Source organism: Cnephaeus nilssonii, assembly GCF_951640355.1.
Source record: "Cnephaeus nilssonii genome assembly, chromosome: 15".
Taxonomy (NCBI): Eukaryota; Metazoa; Chordata; class Mammalia; order Chiroptera; family Vespertilionidae; genus Cnephaeus; species Cnephaeus nilssonii.
The window spans coordinates 54,042,197-54,055,281 of record NC_137086.1 but is presented as its reverse complement, the minus strand read 5'-3'; the positions used below and the strand labels follow the sequence as shown (position 1 = coordinate 54,055,281).

The 13,085-nt window shown below is 47.5% G+C and overlaps 1 protein-coding gene and 1 pseudogene across 7 annotated transcripts in view; one reads left to right on the top strand and one right to left on the bottom strand.

Moving 5' to 3' along the window:
• IMMT (inner membrane mitochondrial protein) overlaps positions 1-13,085 on the top strand; it is a 54,778-nt gene that overhangs the window by 3,049 nt on the left and 38,644 nt on the right. The window lies entirely within an intron of this gene.
• Positions 11,491-11,820, bottom strand: LOC307112167 (pancreatic progenitor cell differentiation and proliferation factor-like; annotated as a pseudogene). The gene has a single exon. The product of its transcript is annotated as a pancreatic progenitor cell differentiation and proliferation factor-like (transcript).

Below are 13,085 nucleotides of genomic sequence, written 5' to 3'. Positions count from 1 at the left end.
AGATGGAATCATACAGTGAATAGGCTTTTCAGATTGACTTCTTTCACTTAGTAATATGCATTTAAGGTTTTTCCATGGCTTGATAGCTTGTATATTTTTAGCGCTGAATAATATTCTATTGTCTGGCTATACCACAGTTTATCCTTTCACCTACTGAAGGACATGGTTGTTTCCAAGTTTTGTCAATTATAAATAAAGTTGCTCTAAACATTCCTGTGCAGGTTTTTGTGTGGACATGTTTTCAGTTCCTTTGGGTAAATACCAGGGAGTGTGATTGCTGGATTGTATGGTTAGGGTATGTTTAGTTTTGTAAGAAACTTCCAAACTATCTTCTAAAGTGGCTATATCATTTTGCATTCCCAGGAGCAGTGAAAGAGAGTTCTTGTTGCTCCACCTCCTTGCCAGCATTCGTTGTGTCAATGTTCAGGTTTTGGTCATTCTAATAGGTGTGTAGTGATATCTTATTCCATCTCTTTATATGCTATTACTTGGGATTACATCAATTCTCAGAACTTGAATCCCTAAGCAGATGACTCTGTAGCCTCTTTTGATCTTTGTACCCCAATTTTAAAAATCTTATTTGATTTTGTCAACTTGATGAGAACAACCACTTGTCAAAATTCTTTCCACTTTATCAAACATTTTAAATGTCTTCCTGCTTTTACTATTGCCCCCCTAGATTCAGTTCTTTACATACTAGTTAATAAAGGCTTTTTTTTTTTTTTAAATTCTCACTCGAGGATATTTTTTTCCATTGATCTTTAGAGAGAGTGGAAGGGAGAGAGGAGGAGGTGAGGAGAGAGACAGACAGACAGACAGACTTCAATGTGAGAGAGACACATTGACTGGTTGCCTCTCGCATGCACCCAGACTGGGGCCAGGGATCGAACCTGCAACTGAGGTATGTGCCCTTGAGCAGGAATCAAACGTGCGACCCTTCATCTGCAGACCCTTCAGTCTGAGCCAAATTGGCCAGGGATAGGCTTTTTTTCCTTTTAAACATATAAATCATTCCATGCTCTTTAATGACATCTCATCATATTCAGAAAAAATCTAAACTCTTTATATCCACCAGGCCCTTCATGATCTGGCTTTTTGGATATCTCATTTTTCTACTCTGACTCAGTTTGTTTTTCTGGCATATCCAGCACATGCCCCATTGCCTTTTCTTTTGCCCTGAAGTCTTCCTACACATCTTTGCTTAGCTTACTTCCTTCATTCAGATATTTCCTCAAATATCACCTTTCCTTCAGAAAGATCTTCCCTATCTAAAACAGACCTAACTACTCTCTCCTCTTGCCCTACTTTTGTTTTACTTTGTAGCTCTTACCACTATGTATATAGACGTTTATCAAAAGAAGACATATAAGTGGTCAATAAGCACATCAGAAGGTGCACTCACTAGGTGATGAACAAGTGTTGGTGAGCATGTGGAGAAATTGTAACCCTCATACACTGCAGGGGAATGTAAAATAGTACACAGTTAAACATAGAATTACCATGACACTGAAGTTCTACCCAAAAGAATTGAAGACAGGTGTTCAAATAAAAAATTGCAGATGAATGTTCATAGCACTGTTCACAGTAGCCAAAAGATAGAGACAACCCAAATGTCCAACTGATGTCTGGATAAACAAAATATGTTATATCTATATGATGAAATATTACGTTGAAGAAAAAAAAATTAAGTACATCTATATGCAGGATACATGTCACAACAGGATAAACATTAAAAACATTATGCCAAGTGAAAGAAGCCATGCACAAAAGGCTACATATGATTTTATTTATACAAAAGATCCAAAATAGTCAAATCTATAGAGCCAGAAAGTAGATGTAGTGATTGTCAGTGGATGGAGAGAGGAGGAAATGGAGAGACTACGTAGTTGGCACACGAATTTCCTTTTGGAGTGATGAAAATGTTCTAGAATTAGAGGTTTTGATTGTTGCATAGCAGTGCGAATATACTGAAAGTACACTTTAAAACCGCGGCTTGAAAAAAAAAGTGTTTATTTATTTTTAAGAGAGCGGATGGGAGAGGGAGAGAGGGAGAAATTGGTTGGCTGCCTCCTGGACACCCCTACTGGGGATTGAGCCTGCACCCTGGCATGTGCCCTGACCTGGAATCCAATGGGGGACCTCTTTTTAAAATGTTTTTTTAATCCTTACCTGAGGATATTTTTTGCCATTGATATTTAGAGAGAGAGTGGGAGGAAGGAAGTTGGGGGAGGGGGAGAGAAAGAAACATTGATGTGAGAGAGACACATAGACTGGTTGCCTCTTGCACGCTCTCTGACTGGCCAGGGATCGAACCTGCAACTGAGTACTTGTCTTGACTGGGAATCGAACCTGCCACCCTTTGGTCTGCTGGCCAACGCTCTCACCACTGAGCAACTGGGTGGGGCACAACTGGTGACCTCTTGGTTAATGGGGCCATTCTCAACCAACTGAGCCACAGCATCCAAGTTAAAATGGTGACTTTTGTAAGTGAATTTTACTATACCCAGGGAAAAAAACAACTTGCCACCAGGTATTTGCAGGTGGCTTGAGTTATAGAGACTAAACACACACACGCACATACTTACTTTCTCTCTCTCTCTCTCTCTCTTTCTCTCTCTCTCTCTCTCTCTCTCTCTATATATATATATATATATATATATATATATACTATGTATGTATACTAAAGGCCCGGTGCATGAAATTCATGCACGGGGGGGGCATGTCCCTCACCCCAGCCTGCACCCTCTCCAATCTGGGACCCCTCGAGGGATGTCCAACTGCCCATTTAGGCCCGATCCCAGATAGGGCCTAAACGGGCAGTTGGACATCCCTCTCACAATCCAGGACTGCTGGCTCCCAACTGATCACCTGCCCGTCTTCCTGATTGCCCCTAACCGCTTCTGCCTGCCAGCCTGATCACCCCCTAACCACTCCGCTGCCAGCCTGATTGATGCCTAACTGCTCCCCAGCCAGCCTGTTTGCCTCCAACTTCCCTCCTCTGCCAGACTGGTCACCCCTAACTGCCCTCCCCTGCAGGGTTGATCGCCTCCAACTGCCCTCCCTTGCAGGCCGGGTGCCTCCCAACTGCCCTCTCCTGCTGGCCATCTCGTGGTGGCCATCTTGTGTCCACATGGGGGCAGGATCTTTGACCACATGGGGGCAGCTATATTGTATGTTGCAGTGATGGCCAATCTGCATATTACTCTTTTATTAGATAGGATAGAGGCCTGGTGCATGGGTGGGGGCTGATTGGTTTGCCCTGAAGGGTGGGGGTTCCCTTGGGGCGTGGGGCAGCCTGAGCGAGGGGCCTGTGGTGGTTTGTAGGCTGGCCACGCCCCCTGGCGACCCAAGAGGAGGCCCTGGTATCTGGAATTTATTTACCTTCTACAATTGAAACTTTGTAGCCTGGAGCAAAGCCAAGCCTGCTGCTCACTCTGTGGCCAGCAGCGATTTCTGTTGGAGTTAATTCACCTTCTATAATTGAAACTTTGTAGCCTTGAGTGAAGGCTTAGGCCGGCAACAGGATGGCTTCTTTTGTTACTGGGGAAACCCAAGCCTCCCTCCCGCTCTCGGTGGCTGTAGCCATCTGGTTGGGTTTATTTGCATATTTGCTCCTGATTGGCTGGTGGGCGTGGCTTAGGCGTAGCAAAGGTGAGGTCAATTTGCATATTACTCTATTATTAGGTAGGATATATATGCTAGTAGCCCTGTACACCATTGCTCTCTGCGGGCCCTGGCCGCTCCGCTCCCGCTGCCCAGACGCCTATCTGCTCACGCTGCCCGCTCTTAGCGGCCGCCTCCCCGGGATTGGGGGACTCCTGCAGGGCTGAGAGGACTGGTGCCACTATCTTTGTGATGGAGTGATGGTTAATTTGCATATTACCATTTTATTAGATAGTATATACAACACACACATATACACATATAATTAATATAAAAAGTAATATATATTGAAGTGGCATTAATTGGCCAAAGATGGGACAATTTAAGTTTTTAAAAGGATAATAATTACAATTGGTTAAAATCCACCAAAAGTGTTTGAATTCATGAGTTCATAAAGATAGTGTTCTGATTAGCTATAGCTACATAAACTACCTCGAGCTTGGGGTAAAATAACATTTATTTATTGTCTAAGTTCTGGGGGTTCCTGGGCTCAGCTGGGCTCAGTGGCCCTCATGAGGTTGTAGTCAGGCAGTAGCTGGGGATGGAGTCATCTCACACCTCCTCATTCTCGTGTCTGGCAGTTGATACCGGCTGCAGCTGACACCTCAGCTGGGGCTGTTGGCTGGAACACCTACACATCCAGTATGTGTGTCTGGGCTTCCTCACAGTTTGGTGCTGGGTTCCAAGAGCAAATGTGATTAGAGACAGCTGGCAGAAACTGTATCCCCTTTATGTTCTAGTCTTTGAAGTCACACAGTGGCACTTTCAGTGCCTTCTATTAGTAAATTAATAACCAAGTCCTGGCTTTGTTCAAGGGAAGGGTAATAGAACTCACTTTGGAGGAGTGGCAGGATTCTGGAAGAGCATGTGGTACAGGAAATATTATTGCAGTCATTTTTGGATAATATAGCCTGCCCTTTACAATTTGCAAATACATTCACAACCTACCTCAAAACCCTTCAAAATCTCATCCCATCACAGCATCAGGGTCTTGTCATCGAAATCAGATTCCTCTGCAAATAAGACATTTGGATGTGAATGTGACTCCTAGGATATAGCTCCCTTAAGCAATTTCCTTTCAGCCTAAAGACCTGTTAACTAAAGAGACAAGTTATCTGTTGCCCGTATAACCAACATACAATATACAGAGAGGGGCAAAAGTAGGTGTACAGTTGTAACTATGGAAAAAATAATACAATAATCTATACTAATAAAAGGGTAATATGCTAATTAGACCGGACGTCCTTCCAGACAAAGCCCCAGCAGCTGCTTGAACCTCAGCCCTCGCAGCTGGGTGGTCAGTGCATGTCATAGTGACCTGTTGTTTGGTTAGTTGTTAGGTTGTTCTGTGGTTCAGTCTATTTGCATATTATCCTTTTATCATATCTACTAGAAGCCCGGTGCACGAAATTCGTGCACGGCGGGGGGTTGTCCCTCAGCCCAGCCTGTACCCTCTCCAATCTGGGACTCCTGGAGGGATGTCCGACTGCCTGTTTAGGCCCGATCCTGGTGGGATTGGGCCTAAACGGGCAGTCGGACATCCCTCTCACAATCCAGGACTGCTGGCTCCCAACTGCTTGCCTGCCTGCCTTCCTGATTGCCCCTAACCGCTTCTGCCTGCCAACCTGATCACTCCCTAACCACTCCACTGCCAGCCTGGTTGATGCTTAACTGCTCCCCTGCCAGCCTGTTTGCCCCCAACTTCCCTCCTCTGCCAGCCTGGTCACCTCTAACTGCCCTCTCCTGCAGGGTTGATCACCTCCAACTGCCCTCCTCTGCCGGCCCGGTCACCCCTAACTGCCCTCTCCTGCAGGGTTGATCACCTCCAACTGCCCTCCCTTGCAAGCCTGGTCCCTCTCAACTGTCCTCCCTTGCAGGCCGGGTGCCTCCCAACTGCCCTCCCCTGCTGGCCATCTTGTAGTGGCCATCTTGTGTCCACATGGGGGCAGAATCTTTGACCACATGGGGGCAGCTATATTGTGTGTTGCAGTGATGATCAATCTGCATATTACTCTTTTATTAGATAAGATAATAATAAAAGCGTAATATACTAATTAGACCAGGCTTCCTTCCGGATGACCTGGACGAAGCTGGGGCTGCGAGAGAAGCCTAGGTCCCGGGTTCCTGCCGATGGCTGGAGGGAAGCCGGGTTCCGGGTGGCAGAGGGAAGCCAGTGCCGGCAGCCAGGGAAAGGAAGGCCTGCTCATGCACGAACGTTGTGCATCAGGTCTCTAGTGCTATCTAATAAAAGAGTAATATGCAAATTGACTGTCACTCCAACACACAAGATGGCCACCCCCATGTGGTCAAAGATGGCTGCCCCCAAGTGGACACAAGAAGGCCACCACAAGATGGTCAGCAGGGGAGGGAAGTTGAGAGGGACCATGCCTGCAAGGGAGGGCAGTGGTGGGTGATCAGGCCAGCAGGGGAGGGCAGTTGGGAGGGACCAGGCCTGCAAGGGAGGGCAGTTGGGGTGATCAAGCCTGCAGGGGAGGGTAGTTAGGGGTGAACAGGCCAGCAGAGGAGGGAAGTTGGGGGCAAACAGGCCTGCAGGGAAGGGCGGTTGGGGGGGACCCAGGCCTTGGGGAGAGCAGTTGGGGGGGACCAGGCCTGCAGGGGAGGGCAGTTAGGCATGATCAGGCCTTCAGGGGAGGGCAGTTAGGGGTGACCAGGCTTGCAGGGGAGGGCAGTTAGGGGCAATAAGGCTGGCAGGGGAGCAGTTAGGCATCAATCAGGCTGGCAGGGGAGTGGTTAGGGCAGTGATGGGCAACCTTTTGAGCTTGGTGTGTCAAACTTCGCCAAAAAACTGAGCATAACTCGGGTAGTGTGTCACTTTGAGGAAAAAACATTATTTCGCGATATTTATAGTTTAAATAACATAAATGTATAATTGTTATATATAATTGTATTTAATAAACCAAAAACTAAATATTTAGTGCTGACACGCGTGTCAGAGGTTCGCCATCACTGGGTTAGGGTGTGATCAGGCTGTCAGGCAGAAGTGGTTAGGGGCAATCAGGAAGGCAGGCAGTTGGGAGCCAGCAGTTCTGGATTGTGAGAGGGATGTCCGACTGCCCGTTTAGGCCCGATCCCGGTAGGTGTACAGTGGTCAAGACATCTCTCTAGGGGTCCCAGATTGGAGAGGGTGCAGGCTGGGCTGAGGGACACCCCCTCCCCATGCACGAATTTCGTGCACCGAGCCTCTAGTGTTAAATAATAGCCCTGTTAAATAATAGTGTTAAATAATAGTGTTAAATAAATAGTGTTAAATAATAGGCTGATGTGGCTTAGTGTTCGAAAGGTTGAGGGTTCAATTCTCAGTCAAGGGCATGTACCTGGGTTGTAGGCTAGTTCCCCGGCTCCAGGTGGCCCCAGTCCCCAGGGCAACCAATTGATGTCTCTCTCTCTCTCTCCCCCTCCCTCCCTTCCTTCCACTCTCTTTAAAAATCAATTGAAAAAAATATCCTTGGATGAAGATTAACTAAAAAAAAAAAATGTCAAATAAATGAAAAATAATGAATTAGAGACTTTTTGCGACTTTGAATAAAGTAATGAATGTAGACATTGTACAGTAACACAATTGATAACATCCAAAAAGAGAGACAACCAAGACATTATGTGCCTCCTGATGAAAGAACACAATACCACCTAAAGCTTTGCCAGAGGGTGAACCTGAGCCTGAGTAAGTGTCTGGATCCAACACTAGTTTACAGGAAGTACAGAGGACAGGCGCATGTTAAATTGTATCTTGAACAAAATCCATTCTGGAAATTTCTATAGGTAAGCAACCCAGGTTCTTCAACAAATTAAATATTGGAGGGAAAACCTCTAGATTAAAAGAGATTTAGAAGATAATAAACTTTTTTTTAAGTAGGCAAAACTAAACTGGTGTCGATGGACTTTGACTTGTGTAATAAAACCATGAAAGCCTTAACTTTTCTAACTTTTAATGATCTATTCAGGATATTAAATGCTACATAGACTATGAAGGTAGGCTAATGAATATACTTTTTAAAAAATCAAGAGCCACAGTTTCAGATAAAAATCCTATTAATTTGAGTCATGATATAATCATTTCTGCTTTTTTTCTCATACCGAAGTATGAAACTTTTTATTGCTATCATTTTTGGTCATAAAAGATAAATTTGTTCGTTCACATTTTACCCCTTTTAAATCAGGGTGCATTTTATACTTGAAGGTGTGTTATTTCATTGAAAGCATTTTGATAGCCGAGCTTTTAAAAATCCAGAAATGCACTCCTCTGTTCATTACAGCATTATTTATAGTAGCCAAGGTTTGGAAGCAGCCTTTTGGAACAGCATGGAAGGACCTGGAGAGTATTATGCTAAGTGACATAAGCCAGTCAGAAAAAGACAAATACCATATGATTCGGATGGACATTGGATTTTTGTCTTTATTTTTGTTATAAAAATAAGTAATTTTGCTTGGGAAACAATGTCATTTTGGTTTAATTCTTAAAGTAAAATTTGCAGTATTGATAAATATTGCCAAATTAATCAAACTGTGCTCTAGTAATAATATGAGAATGTTTTCCACAGCCTTCCAACACATTTTTAATGCAGATTCCACTTATATGTGGAATCTAATGAACAAAATAAGCTAACAAACAAAATAGAAACAGACTCATAGATACAGAGAACAGACTGACAGCTGTCATAGGGAAGGGGGTTTAGAGGACTGGGTGAAAAAGGTGAAGGAATTTAGCAAAGAATAAAACAACTCATAGACACAACGGTATGTATGGTGATTACCAGAGGGAAAGGGGTATGGGGGGTGGGAAGAGGGGAATAAATGGCGACAGGAGACTTGACTTGGGATGGTAAACACACTACAATATACAGACGATGTATTATAGAATTGTACACCCGAAACCTATATAGATTTATTAACCAATGTCACCTAATAAATTCAATAAAAAACTTTTTAATCCAGAAAAATCTGAAAAAGAATAGTATTAAAAGAGAGGACTAGCCCTACCAGATTGAAAGCTAATTCTAATATGCAGTAGTTAATACATTGTGGCATTAGTTATAGATAACAGATAAGTAAACAAATTAGGTACTCTAAATGCATCTAGGAATTTAGTATATTTTAAAGGTGGCGTTTCAAATCATTAGAAATAGTGGATTATCTTTCTATGATTTAGGGACAACTGAATAGACATCTGGAAAAAAATAAAATTGAATCTATACCTTATACTTTAGGTTCAAAGATTTAAATATGAAAAAAATGAAACCATCTGAGTAGAAGAGTTTATGGAAGAATTATTGTATAATCTGAGGGTGGCTTTTTAAGAATATGAGAAAATCCAGAAGGCATACAAGGAAATATTGACAGTTTTGACTATATAAAAGTAATTTTTTTGCATGGCGTAAGCTACCATAGGCAAAGATAAAAAACAGATCATAAACTGGATAAAAACATTGCATTTAGCAGATACATGGCTAGTTTCTCTTCATACATAAAGAACATTTAAAAGAGTATGAAAAAGATTAGTCTCATTTAAAAGTGGTAAAAGGATATGCTCTGATACTTCACATAAGAGGAAATAAAAAGGGCTCATAAATATAAGAAAAGATAGAAAGTCATAGTAAAGGAAATTGTGATTAAAACTGCATTGAAAATGTGTTGGAAGGCTGTGGAAAACATTCTCATATTATTATTAGAGACTAGTTTGACTAATTTGGCAGTACTTATCAATATTGGAAATTTTACTTTTAAGAATTGACCCAAAATGACATCATGTTTCCCAGGCAGAATTATTATAACAAAAATAAAGACAAAAACCCAATGTCAATGCAAAGAGGGCTGGTTAATTACATTAAGTAGCATCTATACCAGTGATGGGCAACCTTTTGAGCTTGGTGTGTCAAACTTCGCCAAAAAACTGAGCATAACTCGGGTAGTGTGTCACTTTGAGGAAAAAACTAACTCCAAGACTCTAGTCGCAAATGTTTCATCCTCAGGAGCAGCAAATGTTTCATCCTCGGCATGCGGCCGCGTGTCATCAGAAATGGCTACGCGTGTCAGTGCTGACACGTGTGTCATAGATTCGCTATCACTGATCTATACAGTAGAATACTGAATTTGTAAAATCCACAGATTGTCATATATTGATAGATAGGATGATTTCAAATATGTATTGTTGAAAGAACTTTTGTACAGAACTGTATCATTTGTGTAAAGGTTGTGTGTCAGGAATTCTCTGGCACAAAATGTATCTGGATAGCATTGGCTGCGTGTGGAAAGGGGCTCCGAGTAGCTGGGGGTCAGAAGTATATGGGAGAGTTCACTCTATACACAAGTAAACTGAGTTTTCATTATAAATGTACTAGTAGCCCGTTTGCACGAAGATTCGTGCAATAGACCTTCATTCACCTGGCTGCCTGCACCAGTTTTCTGCCGGCACCAGGGACCCAGGCCTTGGCTGTGGCCACCGCCTTCTGCCTTTTTCAGGGTCGGGGCTTGGCCCCGGGCGGTGGCCTTGGGCTCTGTGGCACCCAACATCCTTGCTAAGGATCGCAGGAGCCGACCCCCAGTGGTTTCCTGCGATCCGTGCAGGCTGCCCACTGGTGCCCAAGGCCGGGAAAGCCTCCGCCCCAGGCTTTCCTGGCCTTGGGCTAGCCGCACCCAGCGTCCCTGCTACCGATCACAGGAGCCGACCCCCAGTGGTTTCCTGCGATCGGTGCAGGCTCCCCGCTGGTGCCCAAGGCCCGGAAAGCCTCGGCCCCTGGGACCCCCGGGAGGGGCGGGAGGGGCCGGGCCACGCCCCCCCAGGTGGCCGATGGACCCCCGGACCCCCGGGAGGGGCGGGAGGGGCCCGGACACGCCCCCCTAGGTGGCCGATCGCCCCAGGCACCCCGGGAGCGGCGGCGGCATGGGCCCGGCCACGCCCCCCGGGGTGCTGATTGCCCCAGGCACCCCCGGGAGCGGCTGAATGGGCCCGGCTACGCCCCCCAGGGGTGCCGAAGGGCCCAGCCACGCCCCCCGGGGTGCCGATCGCCCAGGCACCCCGGGGAGTGGCGGCATGGGCCCGGCCACGCCCCCCGGGGTGCCCATCGCCCCAGGCACCCCCGGAGCAGCGGCATGGGTCCGGCCACGCCCCCCGGGGTGCCGATGGGCCTGGCCACGCCCCCCGGGGGTGCCGATCGCCCCAGGCACCCGGGGAGTGGCGGCATGGGCCCGGCCACACCCCCCCAGGGTGACGATCGCCCCAGGCACCCCGAGGAGTGGCGGCATGGGCCCGGCCACGCCCCCCCCGGGTGCCGATGGCCCCAGGCACCCCCGGGAGCAGGGGCATGGGCCCGGCCACTTGGCACCGCCATCTTGAACTTCTCAACGGCGGATATGCCACCTGGAGTCCCGCCCCCAGCCTCCTGCCGGCCCAATCGTGGGCATAGCGGAGGTGCGGTCAATTTGCATGTTTCTCTATTGTAAGGTAAGATTTTTTTGAAATCCTCATCTGAGGACACACTTTTTTCTTTTTCTTTCTTCTTCTTCTTCTTTTTTTTTTTTTTTGCTGGCTGCTTCTCATTTATTTTCCACTTGGTGCAAGGCACATGGTTATGGGGTGTTAGGCAGGCTTGTGTGTGGCTTGGGTAGTAAAGAGTGGGGCTGTCAACTTCCTTTTTGGTGTTTTGCTGTTTTGCTATAAAAGAACCCAACTGCGTCTGCTTGTTGCAGCCGGCCTAGTCTGCCAGAGGTGGGTGAGGAGAGGGAAGGCGATGGGTGGGGGGGGGCGGGGGAGCGGCGCTCAAAGAGCCTAGCGCCTCTGGAAGTCTGGTGGTGGCCACTCAGGATGGGGGCCAGCATTGGCTTTGCCAGGCTGGCCGCCAGGCTGCTTCGTTGTGACTTCACGAGCCAGGTCACAGATGATTACGCTGCTGGCGGCCTGGGGTGATTCCGAGTGCTCTGGGGACTCCAACACTGTGGCCATGAATGGGAGAGTGGACTCCCCAAAAAAGAAGCTTGCCCACCAGTGACCCAGGTCGGCTTTGGGGAGACCCGGGTGGTGGGGGATGGCTTCCCCAGGGTACTTGGCACTTCCACAGGAGCTGTTCCTGGAAGTGGAACCCAGGTGGCACCGGTAGTAGTCTTGGGTGGACACGAGTGAGCACTGGAGGGGATGGCTGCCATGCTCTTGCTTGTGGACTGGTGGAAACCTTGGCGCGCCATCACGGTGGCGGGGGGGGGTGGGCGGGGAGGGGCGCTAGGCCAGGAGGCCCATTTGCAGAGGAGACGGTGGGAGGCCACACCACGACCAAGATGCGCAGAGGTTCTTTTTAATTAAGAGATAGAGAGAGAACCCAGCTGTTGTGGCTCAGTGGTTGAGTTTCAACCTATGAACCAGGAAGTCACTAGTTCAATTCCCAGTCGGGGTACATGCCGGGGTTGCAGGCTCCATCCCTGGTAGGGGGCAGCCAGGAGGCAGCTGATCAGTGATTCTCTCTCATTGTTGACTAGAGGCCTGGTGCACAAAATTCATGCACGGAGGGGGGGGGGCGTGTCCCTCAGCCCAGCCTGCACCCTCTCCAATCTGGGATCCCTCTCACAATCCAGGACTGCTGGCTCCCAACTGATCACCTGCCTGCCTTCCTGATTGTTCCTAACCGCTTCTGCCTGCCAGCCTGATCACCCCCTAACCACTCCGCTGCCAGCCTGATTGATGCCTAACTGCTCCCCAGCCAGCCTGTTTGCCTCCAACTTCCCTCCTCTGCCGGCCTGGTCACCCCTAACTGCCCTCCCCTGCAGGGTTGATCGCCTCCAACTGCCCTCCCTTGCAGGCTGGGTGCCTCCCAACTGCCCTCTCCTGCTGGCCATCTCGTGGTGGCCATCTTGTGTCCACATGGGGGCAGGATCTTTGACCACATGGGGGCAGCTATATTGTGTGTTGCAGTGATGGTCAATCTGCATATTACTCTTTTATTAGATAGGATAGAGGCCTGGTGCATGGGTGGGGGCTGATTGGTTTGCCCTGAAGGGTGGGGGTTCCCTTGGGGCGTGGGGCAGCCTGAGCGAGGGGCCTGTGGTGGTTTGTAGGCTGGCCACGCCCCCTGGCGACCCAAGAGGAGGCCCTGGTATCTGAAATTTATTTACCTTCTACAATTGAAACTTTGTAGCCTGGAGCAAAGCCAAGCCTGCTGCTCACTCTGTGGCCAGCAGCGATTTCTGTTGGAGTTAATTCACCTTCTATAATTGAAACTTTGTAGCCTTGAGTGGAGGCTTAGGCCAGCAACAGGAGGCGGAAAGCTTGGCTTCTTTTGTTACTGGGGAAACCCAAGCCTCCCTCCCACTCTCTCTGGCTGTAGCCATCTGGTTGGGTTTATTTGCATATTTGCTCCTGATTGGCTGGTGGGCGTGGCTTGGCTGGTGGGCGTGGTTTCTATAGTGGAGTGAGGGTT